The sequence below is a fragment of the Entelurus aequoreus genome, linkage group LG28 (assembly GCF_033978785.1).
Source record: "Entelurus aequoreus isolate RoL-2023_Sb linkage group LG28, RoL_Eaeq_v1.1, whole genome shotgun sequence".
Taxonomy (NCBI): Eukaryota; Metazoa; Chordata; class Actinopteri; order Syngnathiformes; family Syngnathidae; genus Entelurus; species Entelurus aequoreus.
Genome location: NC_084758.1, coordinates 26,209,495 through 26,232,215, shown reverse-complemented (window position 1 = coordinate 26,232,215; position 22,721 = coordinate 26,209,495). Strand labels below are relative to the sequence as shown.

The 22,721-nt window shown below is 34.2% G+C and overlaps 1 protein-coding gene across 1 annotated transcript in view; it reads left to right on the top strand.

The window, feature by feature from the left end:
• The first annotated feature begins 2,205 nt into the window (after positions 1-2,205).
• elf1 (E74-like ETS transcription factor 1) overlaps positions 2,206-22,721 on the top strand; it is a 116,098-nt gene continuing 95,582 nt past the window's right edge. Inside the window, 1 exon segment of the mRNA XM_062039866.1 lies at positions 2,206-2,380. The gene's annotated coding sequence lies outside the window, so the exon portion shown is untranslated.

Here is a 22,721-nt window from a genome sequence, read left to right as displayed (position 1 = left end):
CACAAAGCAAGGTCCATAAAGACATGGATGACAGAGTCTGGTGTGGATGAACTTGACTGGCCTGCACAGAGTCCTGACCTGAACCCGATAGAACACCTTTGGGATGAATTAGAATGGAGACTGAGAGCCAGGCCTTCTCACCAATGCGCTTTTGGAAGAATGGAGGAAAATTCTTATAAACACACTCCGCAACCTTGTGGACAGCCTTCCCAAAAGAGTTGAAGCTGTAATAGCTGCAAAAGGTGGACCGACATAACATTGAACCCTATGGGTTAGGAATGGGATGGCACTTCAAGTTCATATGTGAGTCAAAGCAGGTGGCCAAATACTTTTGGCAATATAGTGTATAAGTGTTAAACATGCTTGTGTTATCATTAAACACATTTAACTTGTCAACAAAAACATCTCTTTCATAAACAAATAAATATAAATTATATATATGAGTGAGGTAGATCCTTCGACTTGGTCATTTGAAAAGTAGCTCACCTGCAGAAAAAGTGTGGGCACCCCTACTTTAAGGCAATAAGCCATTTTCCCAATGTGAAAGAAAACCATTACACACCTAGTATCTTATAATACTACCATGTTGGAAGAATACAAAGCTCAACAGCTTTAGGATGCGTTATTATTTAATGTCAGCAAGGGTCTTACAAGAAGGGTCACTCCATACTTGGTGGTGGTAAGCCAGTGTTTTTCAACCTTTTTTGAGGCAAGGCACATTTTTTGCATTGAAAATATCCGGAGTCACACCGCCAGCAGAAATCATTAAAAAACTAAACTCAGTTGACAGTAAAAAGTCGTTGTCGCACTTGTTGGATATGACTTTAAAGCACAATTAACCATGCATCAATATAGCTCTTGTCTCAAAGTAGGTGTACTGTCACCACCTGTCACATCACGCCGTGTATTATTTTGAGTTTTTTGCTGTTTTCCTGTGTGTAGTGTTTTAGTTCTTGTCTTGCGCTCCTATTTTGGTGGCTTTTTCTCTTTTTTTGGTATTTTCCTGTCGCAGTTTCATGTCTTCCTTTGAGCGATATTTCCCGCATCTACTTTGTTTTAGCAATCAAGAATATTTCAGTTGTTTTTATCCTGCTTTGTGGGGACATTGTTGATTGTCATGTCATGTTCGGATGTACATTGTGGACGCCGTCTTTGCTCCTCAGTAAGTCTTTGCTGTCGTCCAGCATTCTGTTTTTGTTTACGTTGTAGCCAGTTCAGTTTTAGTTTCGGTCTGCATAGCCTTCCCTAAGCTTCAATGCATTTTCTTAGGGGCACTCACCATTTGTTTATTTTTGGTTTAAGCATTAGACACCTTTTTACCTTCACACTGCCTCCCGCTGTTTCCGCAATTAGCAATTAGCTACCGGCTGCCACCTACTGATATGGAAGAGTATTACACGGTTACTCTGCCGAGCTTTAGACAGCACCAAAACTCAACAACAACACACAATTTGCAGACTTTAATTACTGGTTTGCAAAAAATATTTTTAACTCATCCATCCATCCATTTTTTCGACCGCTTATTCCCTTCAGGGTCGCGGGGGGCGCTGGAGCCTATCTCAGCTACACTCGGGCGGAAGGCGGTGTACACCCTGGACAAGTCGCCACCTCATCGCATATTTTTAACCCAAATAGGTGAAATTAGCTCATCTCTCACGGCACACTAGTGTGGTTGAAAAACACTGTGGTAAGTAACTATAGTAGCCGCAGCTGCCCCTGGGGTCGACTGATGGTTTTATGGGTGCCACCCTTGCAAAACTAGGTGCTGCCCCCGTGCCACCTCTGGAGAAAAAAAGAAAAAAAGTCTGGCCTCGGCTAATAGACTCATATTTGGACTAGCACAGGAACCGGAACCTTTTATTCAATCCGCTCAAAGTCTAAAGTGGGTGCGTACCTGCGCCGGTGTTTACCTTCGCCTCCTCCTCGGCTGCAGGAGAAACCCGTCTATCGTCTTTCACACGGCCTCCCTTCCCCCCCCCTTAGCACGTCCCACCGCCTGCCCCCGCTTCTCCTGCTCCGGTCCAATCAGGTAATGTTCACCTGAGAAGATTTGCATGCACCTAGCGCTTGCTGATTGGCCAGGTGAAGGCAGCCTACCCATTGGTTGTCTCTACCAATGGCGACGAGGCTGTGTGTGACTCATAGGGAGAGGACTGCTTTAGCTTCACCACACTTCTTCTCCTTTTTATGCCGCTTACACTCAACCCTGGTTGGGTTTTTTTTTTTTGTTATTGTTGTTGTCTCTCGCCTCGTTTTACACTGTGAGAGGGTGCACACCTTGGATTATTATTCCTATTTTTTGTTTGTTTCTCCTCTTTTTTCTCATCAGTTATTTGACTTTACACCATGGATCCCGTCACCTGCATCCTGTTTGTTTGAGGTTAGTCACAAACCGTCTTTAGCCAGTTTTAACACACGAAAACGTATTTTCTTTCAATGTTTGTATGTAAAAAAATGCCAAAAAAAATGTATGCATGAACTCCATGACCTTCCTCCATTTCTAGCTTTAGTATTTTAATTTTTAAGTCAAAACAATGTGATTTTTGCAGCTACTTCTCGTTGCCTTATATGGCGTGTTGAAACAAGGGCGGGAGCTGACAGTTTTGCAAAGGCCCTCTAACCGACCAAGCCCACATCATGTGTTTTTTTTCCCTCTCATGGCGTGGTAATCACGTATATCACAGCACAGTATCACGCCACTCCCGCCACATATGTCATTTTCTAGAGTCACGTCGCTGCTGCCGGGGTTTTGTTGTGTTTGCTGCCTTTTGCAGAAAGTCAATGGTGCGTGATGGCTGCAAAATCATCACGCAGCAGAATGTCGTTCATCTTGTAGCCCTAAAAAAAAACAAAAGGACCAGAGGATCTTGATTTGGCTTAACTGGGAGGTTTAACCACAGTATCTTGTTCCTCTGGTGTGTGTGCACCATGTTACAACCCCACCCCCACACCTCCGCCCCCAAACTTTTTCTTGTTCTTGTAACAGCTTTTTCTTTGAGTTTAGAGTGCATGATTCCGCTTTCTGACAGATCGTCACGATTGGCTTCTGCTTTAACACATTTTGCTCAAATTTCCCCTTAGTTGGGTTAAAAAAATGTGGTTGAGGGCTGAAAGCCGACTGCATGTAAAGTAACACATGTATATATATATACTGTATGTATTTATACATACATACATACATACATAAACACACACATTATATTAATTGTAATATAATTGGATATTAAGAGTATACAAAAGTTTGACTTCTACCTTGTTTACTTCCGTGACAACCGTCTTAAAGTTTTGTAATCAATCAGAATTATCAAGCAGCTAAAATGCACCAAACATGGATAAGTATGGAGAGTCTTAAGCATTTTGCCATCACGCATTGTAATTATTTTTTTTATTGTGATTGGACGTTTTTTATAATATCCACAAAGTTCAGTGACCATGTCTGTTTACATTTTTTTGTTGGTTGGATTTTTTTGATTTTTTTTTTTTTGCACCATGACTAGGGAAGGTTGTTTGCATTCGGTCATATAAATAGATGCTGCACATTCCAAAACATAAAAAGTTTTTGACCAGGAAAAACTCATGTTGTACACTAGATTGTGTCAAAATAGCAGCATTTAAAATGTTATACTGTTGAAATTAATGCAATCTCCCTGCGGGACGTCTTGCGGGCCAATTTGAAGACGCCGGCGGGCCGCATTTGGCCCACGGGTCGTACTTTGGACACCCCTGGTTTAAACTGTATTTTTGTGTTGTTGTTGTTTAAGCTGATAATATGATAATAATACAAATAACACTTTATTATAATATTTTTTTAAAGAAAAAATTAAAAGTATAATAATTATATAATTTATAATTTAAAAAAAATATCTGAAGATTCTGCAAAAATCTTTAAAAAATAAATATCAGTTTATATGATGTGAAAAATGTTGCTGAAATTTTGCATTCATTTTTTTTATTTAAAACTGAAATTAAAGTAGTATTAACATTAACTGCTACTACCTTCTGACTTTTGTTTGTTTGTAGTACTTCTATTTTGTTTCAAATAATCTTGACAGAGACTATTTTTATTTACAGTTTATTACTTAAAAAAATAAAATAAAATAAAATGTATCAAAAAAAATACTAATACCATTAATATTAGTATAATCAATTATTAGTTCAAAATAAACATGCAATACTATACTGACTGTACACAATTTGCACAAACTAGTTTAAACATTCAAAAGAAAATAGTATGATGGTATATAATTAGCATAACAATTTTTAATAAACCAAAATCATGTCACTTTTTTTAAATTTAGTAGAAATCTAAACATAAAGTAAAATAAATCAATCAACCCAAAAAACTGATTTCATGTCATGTGGAATATTTTTGCAAAAATCTACACAGAGATGTTGCTAAAAACCTAGCATAAGCTTTGAAAAATAAACAAAAAATAAAGTTAACATTAGTATAATCATTATGTAATTTATAATTAAAAAAAAATATGGATGTCCAATTTTCTTGAAGGTTCTGCAAAAATCTTGAAAAAATAAATATCAGTTTATATCATTTCAAAATTTTGCTAAAATGTTGCATTCATTTTTTTAAAAATTTGAATTGTTGGAAATCATCTTGATGGAGACTCTTTATTTACGGTATATTACTTTTAAATACAATACAATTAAATACAATTGGACTAAAAAAAATACTAATAATACCACTAAGATTAGTATAATAAAATATTAGCTAAAATAAACATTTAAAAACATACTGTAAATATATTGCACAAACTAGTTCAAACATTCAAAAGACAACAGTGTGATGATGGAGAATTAGCAAAACAATTCTGAATAAATCTAAATCATGTCCCATTTTGTTTGAAAATTCAGTAAAAATCTAAACATAAAGTAAAATAAATCAATCAACTCAAAAAACATGTTTTATGCTATCTACAATATTTTTTGCAAAAATCTACAGAGATTTTGCTAAATTCCTAGCATCAGCTTTAAAAAAAAATGTAATTCACATTAGTATAATAACATTTAAAACTATTTAAAGTATACATATATAGAAATACATACGACATAAAAAAGTCTTGCATAAACATTAAAGTTAAAATAATATAGTGAAGTAAGTATTTTAGAAATACATTTTATTTTGAAAATCCTGCAGAAAGAGCACTTTGTATATTACAGTATAACTATGATAATTCATAATAATCAAATACAAAAAAAAATCTGTGAAAAAGTAGACTTTGTGTAATACAACGTAGTTACTAAAATAATTCATAAAAATGTAACAAAAAAATACTGTCTAATTTGTGAAGGACTTTTCTGTAAAAATTTTTTAAGCAGAAGCCAACTCTTAGCAGTCACTTCAATTAGACCACTTTTGACTTCTCGGGCAGGTCAGCCTCGTTGAAGCAGGCGAGTTTTGGCAAAAACAAAACAAAACACGCCCACGGTTTGGGATGTTCTCATTCGCTTGGCGCTGGGGATTAATTATGTTCGTGTAAGGTAATGCAATGACATCGTTTTGGACTGGAGGCCCATCACAGACTCAAGAAATTCTCCTTTTTTTAGGGTATGACTATTTAGCTGAGCTTGGGAGTGTAGGAAATAGTTTCTCTCCGTATTTGGTTGGGACAGGTTTGCATTGGAGACCCTCTTCTCATCTGCTTTGCAATGAAAATATGGACCAGCCCTTACTTACATTATGGAGGCTGGTCAGCAGTATTGGTTGTAGTTAAAGCAGGAGTAGTACTAGTGGTAGTCGTGATGGTGTTTTTGAGTACAAAGTTAAGCATGTTCTAGCCTGTCATTCCATGTTGAGGTGCAAGGTTGCCAAGAGCTCACAGAAGAATAGGAGGCGGAGTGTAGAGTATAAGCACATTATGCTGGGATATGTAGAGTTGCCTCATGTTTTATGATGCAATTAGCGTACATGCAGTAACAAGAAGTATATATTCACACACGTTTAAGGCTTTGAATGCAAGTTACACTCGAAAGCAAGAGGTGTCAAAGTCATTTTAGCTGCATAGAGGAACATCTGACATGATAACTTAAAAGTAAAGACAACTTCAGATTGTTTTCTTTGTCTTACCTTGTCCAAAAAATAGAACAAGCACATTCTGAAAATATACATATTACAAATAATCCTCTAGGCAAACTGAGGATAAAACTGGTGCAGTTTCAAAAACACAATGAACTTAGACTCTGTCTCAGTGTTTCTACAAAGCCATTAAACTTTAAAGCACTTCCTGTTTAGCATGTTGGCAGTTCACCATTAAAGACGTGTTTGGAAAAGCAATCGAGGGTTTCCTCAAAACCACCGCATTGGTGAAATCCACACAGTTATAATACAATCAAAACAATTATCATATCCGATGTCAACATAGTAGATTTTAGCATAAAATAAAATGGAACAAACACAACAAATGTGGAAACATACATTTTTACAATGGAGTTCAGGATGCACATCGTGCATTCAAACAATTGCAAGCGCTGCATGGAACTCTAACTAAAAAGTGGATGGTGAAGTTGACTTAAGTCTTTGCATCTTACCATTTCGTTATTTTATCCGTTTAGTGGATAATTTACAACGAAAGAAGGTATTTTGCGTCGATACTGCCGCCATCTGCTGCCAGCCACAACAGGAGCAGCTGATTGCTTGCTTAGCGGCAGCCAATCCAGAGGGCGCTTAAAATTAGCTGACATGTCATCTTTAAACACTGTCATGTGTGACGTGAGTCACACTTGAATTGCTATTGCGACATCCAGTGGACACATTTAGAACAGCAGTTTATTTCATTAAAACAATGCAGCTTATTATTATATTTAGCAAACTGATCTTGCGGGCTGCTGTTCGCGGGCCCGATACGGCCCACGGTCCGTGCGTTTGAAACCCCGGCTCTAAAGTTTCATAATAGGAAGAAGCTAGCTACACAAAACCTGAAATACTTAATGTTTTATAAAAAATATAAAACAAATAGGATAATAAATGAAAAAAATTGTGTACCTTTTTTCTAAAATCATGCAAATATCTTTTAATTTTTTTTTAATCCAAAACAAGAAATACAATTGAACCATAACGCGTTTAATGACTCTTTTTGAGGGGGGATTCTGCAGAACTCTAAAACAGTGGTCCCCAACCTTTTTGTCAACGCTTGAAAATGTAACCTAACCCTAATCCTAACCCGGGGTGGGGGAGTATGGTATTTTTTATTTTTTTATTTTATTTATTTCTTTTTTGTCATAAAAAAATACATTCATGTGTGCTTACGGACTGTATCCCTGCAGACTGTATTGATCTATATTGATATATAATGAAGGAACCAGAAATATTAATAACAGAAAGAAACAACTCTTTTGTGCCAATGAGTGTGAATGAGTGTAAATGGGGGAGGGAGGTTTTTTGGGTTGGTGTACTAATTGTAAGTGTATCTTGTGTTTTTTATGTTGATTTAATATTTAAAAAAAAAAAAAAAAAAAAAAAAAAAAAAATATATATATATATATATATATATATTTTTTTTAAATTTAATTTAATTTTTTTTTATTTCTTGTGCGGCCCGGTACCAATCGATCCGCGGCCCGGTGGTTGGGGACCACTGCTCTAAAACATTTAAAATGATTTAAAAGTGTCATCGTAAATTATAGTTATTACAATGCAAACAGGACAAAAATAAATACAATTAATTTTGAAAAAATCATAATAAATTAAGTTGTGAAAAAATATTACATAAACATAAAAAAAACTTACCAAAATATCATTAGGCTCAAGCTAATAAATAATATAAAATTAGAATATTACGTTTTTTTCCTCTTAACAAATTTGATTAAAATACTTATAATTAGTAGAACAAATACCTTTACTGTCCCATTTATTAGGAAAACATAGTAAACATATCCAAAACCTAAAACAACAAGGAAAAAAATCGGCATAATTATCATATAAAAACAAAAACAATTCCGCTAAAACCCATAAAATCAGTGTTTGTGCCTCTCCAGGATGTTGCGTTTGGCTGGTAAAGGAGCTCCTTTGCATGTTATTTCCATGTCTCCATTTCACTAAACACTTTTTTTCACGTTTACCTCTGTCGACAGTCAAACATCTACTTTTTGTGGGGAGGGTTTGAGTGCAGCCACCGCGCTATAGCGCTTACTGGCGCGGTGTCACTGAGCGAGGCCCTTTTTTAGGCTACAGTGATGCGTTCAAGGACACACGTGTAGATCAAATTCTCCACTGCGGTTATGCTCGCAAGGCTTGATAAATGTTACAAATTATATATTGAGTAACGTCCTGCTAATGCTGAGACGAGCAGCCTGAACACACCAAGCTCTCTGTTTACACTCATTCCACCATTCCCCCCCCCCCCCCCTCATTAACACTCTTCAGACTTTTTAGTCACAGAGGATGTGACGTAATTCCGGCCCAGATCGAACCGAAACGGTGAAGTTTATCAGAGATGTTTCATTCCGTCCGGATGAAGTAAATAGATGGTGTTTAGTTGTCAGGCAAAAGCTGCGTGAGTCTGACTAATGACACCCACCTGACCCTAAAATGTTGAAAAACAACAACAAGAAAGTGATAGAGTGGGGGGAAAGAGAGATGATATGTGGAAAATCAGGTCGCACCCCTCTGAAAACACACACGGTTCCATAAGATAGCATCTTGGTCAGAGTATGTGGTAGTCAAGTTAACTTCATACTTACTGCAGCTTTATCAGAATCGACTTAATAGTTAGCCTCATTCATCAAAATCCTAATTCTCAGTTTGGATAAATGCATCTCAGATCAGCGCTTGCATGTTGGAAGCCTGGTGTTGTATGTAGTACTAGTATGTTTACATAAACAGTATTTATCAACAAAATGATTCCCGAGCGCGGCCACTGCTGCTGCTCACTGCTCCCTTCACCTCCCAGGGGGATGGAACAAGGGGATGGGTCAAATGCAGAGTGTGTGTGACTATCAGTGGTACTTTAACTTTAAATTTTTATTAGTATTAATTGTCAAATTTCCTCATAGTATGACGTCACAGTTGTCAACATTTGAATCGGAAAATAAGTGAAACTTCAGAAAATATGGGACACTCTGCTTTTTTTTTTTTACCGGAATTTACCACATCAGCCAATATACAAATGCAGTGCATCCAGAAAGTATTCACTTTTCCCACATTTTGTTATTTTACAGCCTTATTCCAAAATGGAATACATTCATTTTTGGCCTCAAAATTCTACACACAATACCCATAATGACAATGTGAAATATTTTTTTTTTTTTTTTAAATATTCGCAAATTTATTGAAAATAAAAAAACACATTTACATAAGTATTCAACACATTTGCGCAATACTTTGTTAATGCACCTTTGGCAGCAATTGCATCCTCAGGTCTTTTTGAATACTACAGCCTTGGAGATGTGATTGCTGCCAAAGGTGCAATAACAAAGTGTTGAGCAAAGACTGCAAATACTTGTGTGATTTATTTATTTATTTTTTCAAAAAAAAAAATTACAAATTTCAAACAAAAATGTTCATGTTATCTTTATGGGGGATTGTCTGTAGAATTTTGAGGATGAAAAAATGAACTTATTCCATTTTGGAAAAAGGCTGTAACACAAAGTAAAACGCTGTGAATATTTTAGGGATGCACTGTACTTAATTAAAGTTGAGTGCATTGCTAACCAAAACAACAACCTTCCCCTCTACCCAGGTTTTTCTCCTACAGTATCTACAATATTTGTATGCGGGAAAAATAATAAATATTGAACATTGGTATAAGTATGTATTTTTAGATGATTAAATTTAACTTAGCGTTTACAAGTATTATTACTATTTTTATCTAATGATATTTTTTTTTATATGAGCAAGATTATTATTTAATGTGTCCTAACATATATTATTTTGATTGATTATTTAGATTTTACCAAATTTTTAGGGCCGACAAAAATAATAAATATATATATTCAATAGTATGCGTTATTATTTTTTATTACATTTTAAAATTGTACTGAGATTTTTAGTCATAATGTTTTATATATTCTTTGCTTAGCAGTATTTGAAATAACAAGCAATATGTATTAATTGTGTGGAAATTCTGAATGAACAGTATATCTAAGATAGTGTTGTCACGAAACCAATGTGTTGGAAATGTATTTCGATACTTTTCTAAATAAAGGGGACCACAAAAAAATTGCATTATTGGCTTTATTTGAACAAAAAATCTTAGGGTACATTAAACATATGTTTCTTATTGCACGTTTGTCCTTAAATAAAATAGTGAACATACAAGACAACTTGTCTTTTAGTAGTAAGTAAACAAACAAAGGCTCCTAATTTAGCTGCTGACATATGCAGTAACATATTGTGTCGTTTATCTACCTATTATTTTCTCAACATTATTAAGGACAAGTGGTAGAAAATTAATTATGAATCTACTTGTTCATTTACTGTTAATATCCGCTTACTTTCTCTTTTAACATGTTCTATCTACACTTTTTAGAGGCGGTATAGTACCGAATATGAGTCATTAGTATCGCGGTACTATACTAATACCGGTATACCGTACAACCCGAATCTAAGATTATTTGTATTGTTTTCAGAATTATAGTTTTTTTTTTCTTTTTCGATAAATAATAGTAGTGATGCAACACTGCTCTTACGCATTAATAATAATTACATTTGTTTAAGATAAAGGCCATGCCACTCCTCTATGTGAGGAAATACAGCAATTATGGTAATATGATATGCTTTTTTTCTACATATTTATCCAGAGGTTTATGAAACTCCAACATACATTTATCGAACATAGCATTAAAAAAGTGGTGCGGACAGATACATAGACTTTACTGGAAGCTCCTAAAAAAAAACTGCTTGCTCGTGATTCCGTGCTGTTCCCACAAATCCTTACTCAACAATGTTCTATTTTTAAAAAAAACATGCAGAGTGCAACGTTGTCTTGTCTCCAGCCTGCGTGAGGTAACATGTCTCCAAACATAGACTGGAAGATTGATTCCAGTGAAAATAGTTCACCAGAGTGCTTAACGCCTTCATACAAAGCAAATATACCACTTTTATTCCCCAGTCTACCTGCACAAATACCACTCTGTAATGATTTAAATACGTTAATTGACATGACCAACATTGACGTGACTAAACGTACCTGCAAATACACGGCGCCGTCTCACCTCACACCTCCGAATACCACACATTCTCCACCTGTGGGGAACTCTTCATGTGTTTTTCAGAGTAAAAAGTGCATTCATTTTGCCAGTAGTGGATACCACTGTGAGATTTAAGGGCATAAACAGACTGTTTTAGTTTAGCTATAGATGCAGTTAGTCCAAATATGTCCATAAAAAGTTATAATTAACTACCTAAAGTTAAAGGAGTAAAGTAGCAACTTACGGAAAACTACGGTAGATGAGGCAATTCCTGGAGTAATTGCGTGTGAATGCTCCAATGCTGAAGTTGAACTGAAATCCTGGAATTTTTTTTTAGAATTGTTGAAGTAGATTACACAATTCCTGAACAGGGTGAATATTTAGAAGTTGGAACGGTTTGAATCGGATACAAAATGTGGGAGTTGTGGAACTTTGAATAATGTTCCATTCATTTCAATGGGAATTTTCGAAAAAAAGCGGGATTTAAAAAAAAAAAAAAGGTAAACAACTTGAATGGTCTGAATGAGTTGAAATTAAAGATGTCCGATAATATCGGCCGATAAATGCTTTAAAATGTAATATCGGAAATTATCGGTATCGTTTTTTAAATGATCGGTATCTGTTTTTTATTTTTTAAATTATTTTTTAAAAATTAAATCAACATAAAAAACACAAGATACACTTACAATTAGTGCACCAACCCAAAAAACCTCCCTCCCCCATTTACACTCATTCACACAAAAGGGTTGTTTCTTTCTGTTATTAATATTCTGGTTCCTACATTATATATCAATACAGTCTGCAAGGGATACAGTCCGTAAGCACACATGATTGTGCGTGCTGCTGGTCCACCAATAGTACTAACCTTTAACAGATAATTTTACTCATTTTCATTAAGTACTAGTTTCTATGTAACTGTTTTTATATTGTTTTACTTTCTTTTTTATTCAAGAAAATGTTTTAATTTATTTATCTTATTCTATTTTATTTTATTTTTTTAAAAGGACCTTATCTTTACCATACCTGGTTGTCCAAATTAGGCATACTAATGTGTTAATTCCACGACTGTATATATCGGTATCCAGTGTTTCCCATAAACTGCCAAGATACCTGTGGCGGTGGGGGCATGACTATGGGCGTGGCTATGGGCGTGGTCACCATGACATCATCGAGTAATTTGCATAATTTACTACAACGATATGATTTTCTCTAAAAAGGCTAAAAAAATGTATACTTACTAATTAATAATAACAGTTTTGTTTTAAACGTCCATCCATCCATCCATTTTACAATATAATTACAACACTTTATGTACATATTTATATACAGATTTGAACAATAAGTTATTCACTGAAATATATTTATTAATTGTGGTTCTTACAAAAAATATATCTTATAAAATATAAAAGCTAAAATGTCTCTTAAAGCTCTGCCCCTTTAATGAGTGCATACTAAATAATTTAACTTTAGCCTACTACTACAACCATATTATTTACCAGCAACATAAAGTGAAACAGAGGCAGAGGTGTCCTGCCACAGTCAGTAACAAATAAACAGAAAACAGTAGTGGTCAAATACAAATAAGGCAACAAGAGAAATATCCTACACTTCTCTTTTGTAAAGTAAATCTGAACAGCCTATATGGGCATCTACATCAACTATATGATTTGCCTGAGAAGCTGGACAGGACAAAAAAAATAAAAAAAAAATTAAAAAAACTATTTTTTATTTTTTATTTGTGGCGGACGTAATTCTTTCGTGGCGGGCCGCAACAAATAAATGAATGTGTGGGAAACACTGGTATCAATTGATATCGGTATCTGTAATTAAAGAGTTGGACAATATCGGAATATCGGGTATCGGCAAAAAGCCATTATCAGACATCCCTAGTTGAAATGGTTGGTGTTGGAATTTTTCAAATCGGTCGAGAAATGTTGAAGTAGTAAGATGTTGAATTGAGAAATGGTATCATGGAATTCCTGGAATTTTGGGAAAACCGGGAGTTTTTCCAGTTCAAAAATACCACTTAGTTGTTTGTCCTAATTAAGAGGAATGTTTTGACGGTGAAACGATTGAAGTGGGTTGAAAAATGCGGGAGGAGTAGTCGCCAGAAAAAAGGGCTTTGGAGAACCAGGAATTCTGGAAAATCCAGGATTTTTTTTAAACTTGGAAAATGGGTAGTTTAAATTTCCAGGACGGTGGAATGTGTTGAAGGTGGAATGGTTTGAATAGGTTGAAAAATGTGGAAATGGTGGAAGTTTGAAAAATTCCCAATTCATTTTGAATGGGAAAAATGTCCCGGAAAACCTGGAATTCTGGGAAATCTGGGAATTTGGGGAATTTTTCAAGGGAAATCTCGTGACTCCTGAATAATCTGAACAGTTTGGAGTTGGAACGGTTTGAATCGGATGAAAAATGTGGAAGGTAGAGCGCGCCGAAATCTGGAGAAGAAGAAGAAGTTGAATAATAAATAGATTAATTTTGGTGTAGAAAACCATATGTGTGAATGCTTCGGAGCATTCACACAATTACACGACGACTATACAAAAGTGCTGACTATTTTAAATATGCTAAAACCTTGTGCTTGAAAAGTGTGCAAACATTAATGTTAGCCCACAAAAGCCTGACAAATCTTTGTTTTGTTGGATAGTAAATCAGCAGCAAACTCATATTATCTAAAATAGCTGGCTTTTGAAAAGTGGTGACTATTATTATTATTATTATTATTATTATTATGTATTGTTAAACCAAGCACTGCTAAATTGCTTTTTTTTGTACCGTAACACAAAAAGGGTTTGCTAGCGTACTAAAGTTAAAGTTGTGGGAATGGTTTCTTGGAACAGTTGTAGTTGTAGTAGGGAAACTCATAATAACTACGTCTACTATGTCAAAATATTTACTAAAAATATATATTATTTAGTAGTGCTAAATATTAGTAGCATGCAGCTATTTCTAGTAAATGTTTTTTTTTTTTTTGGCAGCGCCAGTTGTGGTAAACCAGGGGTGTCAAACTCATTTTAGATGGGGGACCACATGGAGAAAAATCTACTCCCAAGTGGGCCGGACTGGTAAAATCACGGCATGATAACTTAAAAATAAAGACAACTTCAGATTGTTTTCTTTGTTTAAAAATAGAACAAGCACATTCTGAAAATGTACAAATCATAATGTTGTTGGTTTTTTTTACACTTACATGTTGCGGTTAATAGTATTCTATCTTTATTTGTCGTTATTTATACTTTCTGAATAAATTATGTGATATTGTTCATCAGTCAACTCATTGCAGTTAATCTATCAAAATAATAAAAAAAAAAATTACAGGATGTTATTTATGTAGTTTGCTCATTTTCCTGGACTGGTGCACTAACATCATGTGGTTTATTAAATTTTTTGTACATATGTAGCATCATCTACAAAGATACAAAGAATTGCTATTGGGACATGTAGTGGACACATTTAGAACAGCGGTTTCTTTTATTCAAAACATTTTGGCTCGTCGTTGTGGAAAACTAATAACACCTAAAATATCTAAATGTAATATCAAAAGTGGTAAATAGTGAATTTAGTGCTGCTGAACTGTTTATTAATAGTGCTATGACTCAAACTCAAATGTTTGTTAGCTTACGAGCTCACTCAACTCTACGTGACTTTCTGTGTGACTTGGCTACACACAGAACTTCTTAATACGCCGATTATTTCTTTTGTTAGCGAAAATCAAAGCTATGTGAGTGGTTTCTGGGAGTATTAGTAATTGTGGCAATTGAATAATTATCTAAATAGCCTAAATAGCTTTCTAAAAGAGCTGGTGATTGTTAGTACAGTATTTTTCGGACTATAAGTCGCAGTTTTTTTCATAGTTTGGCCGGGGGTGCGACTTATACTCAGGAGCGACTTATGTGTGAAATTATTAACACGTTACCGTAAAATATCAAATAATATTATTTAGCTCATTCACATAAGAGACTAGACGTATAAGATTTCATGGGATTTAGCGATTAGGAGTGACAGATTGTTTGGTAAACGTATAGCATGTTCTATATGTTATAGTTATTTGAATGACTCTTACCATAATATGTTACGTTAACATACCAGGCACGTTCTCAGTTGGTTATTTATGCCTCATATAACGTACACTTATTCAGCCTGTTGTTCACTATTCTTTATTTATTTTAAATTGCCTTTCAAATGTCTATTCTTGGTGTTGGCTTTTATCAAATAAATTTCCCCCAAAAATGCGACTTATACTCCAGTGCGACTTGTATATGTTTTTTTCCTTCTTTATTATGCATTTTCAGCCAGTGCGACTTATACTCCGAAAAATACGGTATACTGTTAAACCTGGCACTGCTAAACTGCGTTTCATTGTTGCATAATGCTAACGTGCTTGTTAGCTTGCTAAAGCTGAAGTTAACGAAATGTAAACGGTTTATGGGAGCAGTTGTGGCCAGGAAACGTACAAAAAAAAGACAAGTGGGATAGCATAAAAGTTAGTGGTATTACGGTATTAGCTGCTAAAGATAGAGCCATGAATTGATTAACGTGGACCCCGACTTAAAGAAGTTGAAAAACTTGTTGGGGTGTTACCATTTAGTGGTCAATTGTACGGAATATGTACTGTACTGTGCAATCTACTAATAAAAGTTTCAATCAATCAATCAAAGCTGCGGAAAACGGCTGTTTCCTTCTCCTGTTAGCTTAATCAAAATTAAAGCGATGTGACTTATTTGTGGGAGGAAAAGTAATCATAATAAAGAAATAATGTCTAAAAAAGTATTTTTAAAGTGCTGAATATGGATAATGTGCTGTTTTAAAAAAATAGATTTGTATTATTCTGCGATTTTTTTTGGTCAGCTAGCTTTTATGGAAAAGTAATATGCTTCAAGTAGGGCTGCAACCAACAACTAATTTGATAATCGATTAATCTGTCGATTATTACTTCAATTAATCGATTATTAATCGGATAAAAGAGACAAACTACTTTTCTATCCTTTCCAGTATTTTATTGAGAAAAAAACAACAACATACTGTCACCATGCTTATTTTGATTATTGTTTCTCAGCTGTTTGTACATGTTGCAGTTTATAAATAAAGGTTTATTAAAGAAAATAAAATAAAAAAGTAGCCTCTGCGCATGCGCATAGCATAGATCCAATGAATCGATGACTAAATTAATCGCCAACTATTTTTATAATCGATTTAATCGATTAGTTGTTGCAGCCCTAGCTTCAAGGCATTGGCACATATGTTAATTATTATGATTTTGTTGCTAAACCTCGAGCTAATATAAACGTATTTTTTGCAACATAAGTTCTGTTCTATGCTTTGGGTCGACGTGAGCACACAAACTAAGTCGTTAGCTTGCTTAATCGAAGCCCGCCTGCTTTGTCCCTCGTTTTACCAGCGAGCCCCTCGCCCCGTGTTGGTTGCCAAGCAACCGCCCCTCCTTGTTTACCTTTTGTGTGTATAGCATTGGGATTGTCATTAGAAGAAGAACTTCCAGCCCACCTCCAGTGCCGGGAAGGGCACCTGTCCGTTTACACAAGCTGTTAATGAAGTCATAACACCGAGTCAGCGCCACGTCTTTAAATCAAAAGTGATTATTATGATCTGTTAAAGATTAACGTGTAAGGTTACGCAAGCAGTTTATTGTCCGTCCTGGTCACATGACCGCCACCGGGGAGTCTTCTTCATAAAACCTTTCGTAAACATCCACCGGTGCCGCGTGGATTGGAATAGAGTGATCAAGCCGTTTTAATGAAGTCAAGATGATGCTTGCTGAGGTAATATAGTTAGCAGGCGTGACTCGCGTACTTGAGCGTCAAGTATGTGCTTGACAAAGTGATGACGCTGCACTTTGTATGAGGCCTCCGGTGTACAGGCTGGAAGATTAGATAGAAAAGACGCCATGCCACACTGACATGTATCTAGTTGCCAAGTGAAGATGGCTTTAAGGAATGTGCGTAGAATTCAGATTTGGAATTATTAGCCGGTAAACCAAAGCTTGCGCTGCCAATTAGCATGCATGATTCCAATTCCTCTCACCGTGAAGACCACAAGGAGATTAATGGTACTCGGGTTCGCCATTTGACAACATTTTCCTAAGTGACTCTGGCAAAACTTTTGTTTTAGAGGTCCTCTTTAATAAATAGACTTTTAAATAGACTTTTTGATGATGTTCTAAGTCAGGGGTGTCCAAATGTTTTGACTGGGGTGCTCATTGGGCTAGAAAAAATTAGCAGACTGCATGCAAATGGTGGTTTCTGTGGTTTATCCGTTATGCAGTGCTCAATACCGGGGTACAGCGGAATATACGTTAGGTCAGGAAAAAACACAGAGGCTATATCATCCCTACAAGCCTGTTTCGCCGGATTTTATTCTTTTATTATTGGGGAAACCGGCGATATATATATATATATATATATATATATATATATATATATATATATATACAGTGCCCTCCAAAAGTATTGGAACAGTGAGTCCAATTTGTTTATTTTTGTTGTAGACTGAAAACATTTGCGTTTGACATCAAAAGATGAATATAGGACAAGAGATCAACATTTCAGCTTTTATTTCCAGGTATTTACATCTGGATCTGATACACAACTTAGAAGATAGCACATTTTGTTTGAAACTACCCATTTTTCATCAGAGCAAAAGTATTGGAACATGTGACTGACAGGTGTGTTTTGTTGCCCAGATGTCTCCCAATTACATTGATTATTCAAACAATAAATAGCACTGAATGTCTGAGCGCAGTTTCAGATTGGGTAGGATAGGTTTTGCCTGTGCAGACTGCATTTAGAGGTAGAACCAACATGAAAACCAGAGAGCTGTCTATGGGTGAAAAATAAGCAATTGTGAATGTGAGAGGAGATGGACTATCAATCAGAGCCATTGCACAAACATTGGCCATAGCCAGTACAACCATTTGGAATGTCCTGAAGAAGAAAGAAACCAATGGTGTACTAAGCAACAGACGTCGAACAGGTAGACCAAGGAAAATATCAGCAGTTGATGACAGAAACATTGTGAGAGCTATAAAGAAAGACCCTAACACAACCGTTAGTGACATCAGCAACAACCTCCGGAGGGCAGGAGTGAAGGTATCCCAATCTACTGTTCGCAGAAGACTTCATGAACAGAAGTACAGAGGCTACACCAGAAGATGCAAACCACTCATTAACAAGAAGAATAGGAAGGCCAGGCTGGAATTTGCCAAAAGGTACAGAGATGAGCCTTAAAAAATTCTGGGAAAAAGTTTTATGGACTGATGAGACAAAGATGAACTTCTTCCAAAGTGATGGAAAGGCGAAAGTTTGGAGAAAGAAAGGATCTGCTCATGATCCCAAACATACAAGCTCATCTGTGAAACACGGCGGAGGTAATGTCATGGCTTGGGCTTGCATGGCTTCTTCTGGGACGGGCTCTTTCATCTTCATTGATGATGTAACACATGATGGCAGCAGCAAAATTAACTCAGAAGTCTACAGAAACATTTTGTCTGCTAATTTAAAGAAAGAAGCAACCAAACTGATTGGGAGATCCTTTGTCATGCAGCAAGATAGTGACCCAAAACACACTGCCAAAACAACAAAGGAGTTCATCGTGGGCAAGAAGTGGAAGGTTTTGGACTGACCAAGTCAGTCTCCAGACTTAAACCCAATAGAGCATGCATTTTACCTGCTGAAGAGGAGACTGAAGGGAGTAACCCCCCAAAACAAACAACAACTGAAAGAGGCTGCAGTGAAAGCCTGGAAAAGCATCACAAAAGAAGAATGCAACAGTTTGGTGATGTCAATGGCTCACAGGCTTGATGCAGTTCTTGAAAGCAAAGGATTTGCAACAAAATATTAAGTCTTATTCACTTTAATCTATTTTAAGTTTATATGTTCCAATACTTTTGCTCACCTAAAAATGTTGTGTTCCATTACAATTAATGCTATCTTCTAAGTTGTGTATCAGATCCAGATGCAAATACCTGGAAATAAAAGCTGAAATGTTGATCTATTGTCTCATATTCATCTTTTGATGCTAAACCCAAATGTTTTTAGTCTACAACAAAAATAAAGGAATTGGCCTCACTGTTCCAATACTTTTGGAGGGCACTGTATATATATATATATATATATATATATATATATATATATATATATATATATATATATATATATATATATATATATATATATATATATATATATATATATATATATATATATATATATATATGTGTATATGTATATATATATATATATATATATATATATATATATATATATATATATATATATATATATGTGTATATGTATATATGTGTATGTATGTATATATGTATGTATGTATATGTATATATATATGTACAGTATGTATGTATGTATGTATGTATGTATGTATGTATGTGTATATATAAATGTGTATATATATATATATATATATATATATAGACTGTATATACATATACATGCATATATTCATATGTATGTATGTATATATGTATGTATGTATATGTATATGTATATATGTATGTATGTGTATATATATATATATATATATATATATATATACATACATATATATATATATATATATAGGCCCCTTCTTTGGCTATTTTTAAGACCCTTCTTAAAACCCATTTTTATTCACTGGCTTTTAACCCAGCATGAGACTTTAAACTGTTTTTAACTTTTAACTTTTTTAACTGCTTTTTATCTAACAAAATTGTTCTTAGGGTAATTTTGTATTTGCTTTTTTAATGTGTATTTTACTTCTGTTTTAAATTTTATTTTTTAGTCTGTCCTTTGCCTTTATTTCTTTGTGGTGTACAGCCCTTTGTTTTTCAACTGTGGTTGTTTTTAAAGGGCTTTATAAATAAAGTTGGTATGGTATGGTATATATGTATGTATATATATATATATACACATATATATATATGTATGTATATATATATATATATATATATATGTATGTATATATATATATATATACACATATATATATATGCATATATATATATATATATGCATATATATGCATATATATATATGCATATATATATGTATATATGCATATGTATATATATATATATATATATATATATATATACATACATACATACATACATATATATATGCATATATGTATGTATGTATATATATATATATATATATATATATATATATATATGCATATATATATATATGCATATATATATATATATATATATATATATATATATATATATATATATATATATATACATACATACATACATACATACATACATACATACATACATATATATATATATATGCATATATGTATGTATGTATATGTATGTATATATATATATATATATATATATATATATATATATATATATATATATATGTATGTATTTATATGTATATATGCATATATTTATATATATGTATATTTATACATATATAATAAATACATATTGGTATTATATTATTACAATACAATACATATTGTAATAATATAATGGATTATTATAATTATTGTAAATGAATATTAAGAGTATGTGAAAGTTCAACTCCTTGTTTACCGCCGTGACGTTTAAAGCTTTGTAATCAATCGGAAATATCAACATGGATAAATGTGGAGAGAGTGTTTTTAATTTTTTCCCATCATGCCTTGCAATGGATTAAAAAGGAGGTAATTTAATTTTTTTCATGGTGGCTGGCCTTTTTAAAAAAAAAAAATATCCATGAAGTTCAGTGACCAGGTTGTGTTATGTGTGACCACGTGTATTGACTTTTTTATATTTTTTTCTTCACCATGACTAGGAAAGGTTGTTTGGATTAGGCCATATAAGTGAACACTGTGCTTGAGGTCAAGAAAGTATACATCAATTACCAGAGTTTCTTACATTGTCCACATGATAGGGACATATTGCCACCTCTCAGACCATGGGTATTTTGAATACATATGAAAACACCCCACACGGCAATCACACGGCCAGGTTGCTCTTTGATATTTAACTTGTGCAGTTGGGGACAAGCGGTAGAAAATGGATTGATGGAGTTGGCTCACGGGCCAAAATAAAATGCAAATGGTGGCGGGCTGTGGTTTGTACACCGTGACTTTCTCGCTAGTGATGTGTGATACCACTGATTTTCTTTCCGATCCGGTATCAAGTAAAATTCAGGTTTGTATCGGCTATACCGATCCGATAACGATACTTAATACAATATACCTAATGGGCCTGCTAAATTTTAAAAGTTGTGCATTTTCAAACAACATATTTATTAAAAAAACAGTTAAAATGTAAGAAAAAAGAGCAAAAAAATCTGAATTTAATTAGAAAAGAAGAAGTGTTTAAACTAATAATTAATAATAATATACTTAGTCACCTATAACACAAACTTTTGTTTTTAAATATATATAATATCTGGTTTTTTTGCAGTTTTTTAAATAAAAAAATATCAATATGGCCCCAGCATGCTTTGACTTTTAGGTAGCTAGGCCCTTGCTGGAAAATAATAATAAAAAGAAGAATTGATTTTATTTGTAAAAAGCACTTTACATTGAGTAAACAACCTCAAAGTGCTACAGTGTATAAAAAATAAAAATAAAAATAAATAAAAAGATAATAAAAAATAAATAAAAATAAAAACTAGAACAGCCAAATAGCTAAAACTAGTATGCATAGATCTAAAAAAAGGCTTTTTACATTTTTTTTTTTAAAAGAAGGGTTTTTAAGCCTTTTTTAAAAGCATCCACAGTCTGTGGTGCCCTCAGGTGGTCAGGGAGAGCGTTCCAAAATGTTTGGACACCCATGAACTAAAGTATCAAACTTATGGATATTTTTACTTGAGGATCGATATTAGAGCATACAAATCTGGTATCGGCAGTATCGATATTTCAGCACCGAGAGCCGCACATCAATACTTCAAGCATGTTTATGAGCGCTAAAGGTTAGAAAAATCTATCTTTACCCTCACTTGTTTGAAACCTTTGAATGAGCTTGCCCCTTGTGTATACACCTGTTAAAATATGACGGTAAAGCAAAACCAGGCTTCACTACACACCTGAAAATAAAGCCTATCCGTCAGTCAACTACAGAGGTTAATTTGATCGTAGTGTTGTACTTCAGAGAACAAACTAAAATGTGAGTGTTATGTTAATTATATTGAACAAAACATTACATTAAGATTGTTCTTGTGTACTTACTACTTCTACTGGGTAGGAAAGGGAGACTGATAATTATATTGAACAGAACATTACATTAAGATTGTTCTTGTGTACTTACTACTTCTACTGGGTAGGAAAGGGAGACTGTTAATTATATTGAACAGAACATTACATTTGGATTGTTCTTGTGTACTTACTACTTCTACTGGGTCGGAAAGGGAGACTGTTAAATATATTGAAAAGAACATTACATTTGGATTGTTCTTGTGTACTTACTACTTCTACTGGGTAGGAAAGGGAGACTGTTAATTATATTGAACAGAACATTACATTAAGATTGTTCTTGTGTACTTACTACTTCTACTGGGTAGGAAAGGGAGACTGTTAATTATATTGAACAGAACATTACATTTGGACTGTTC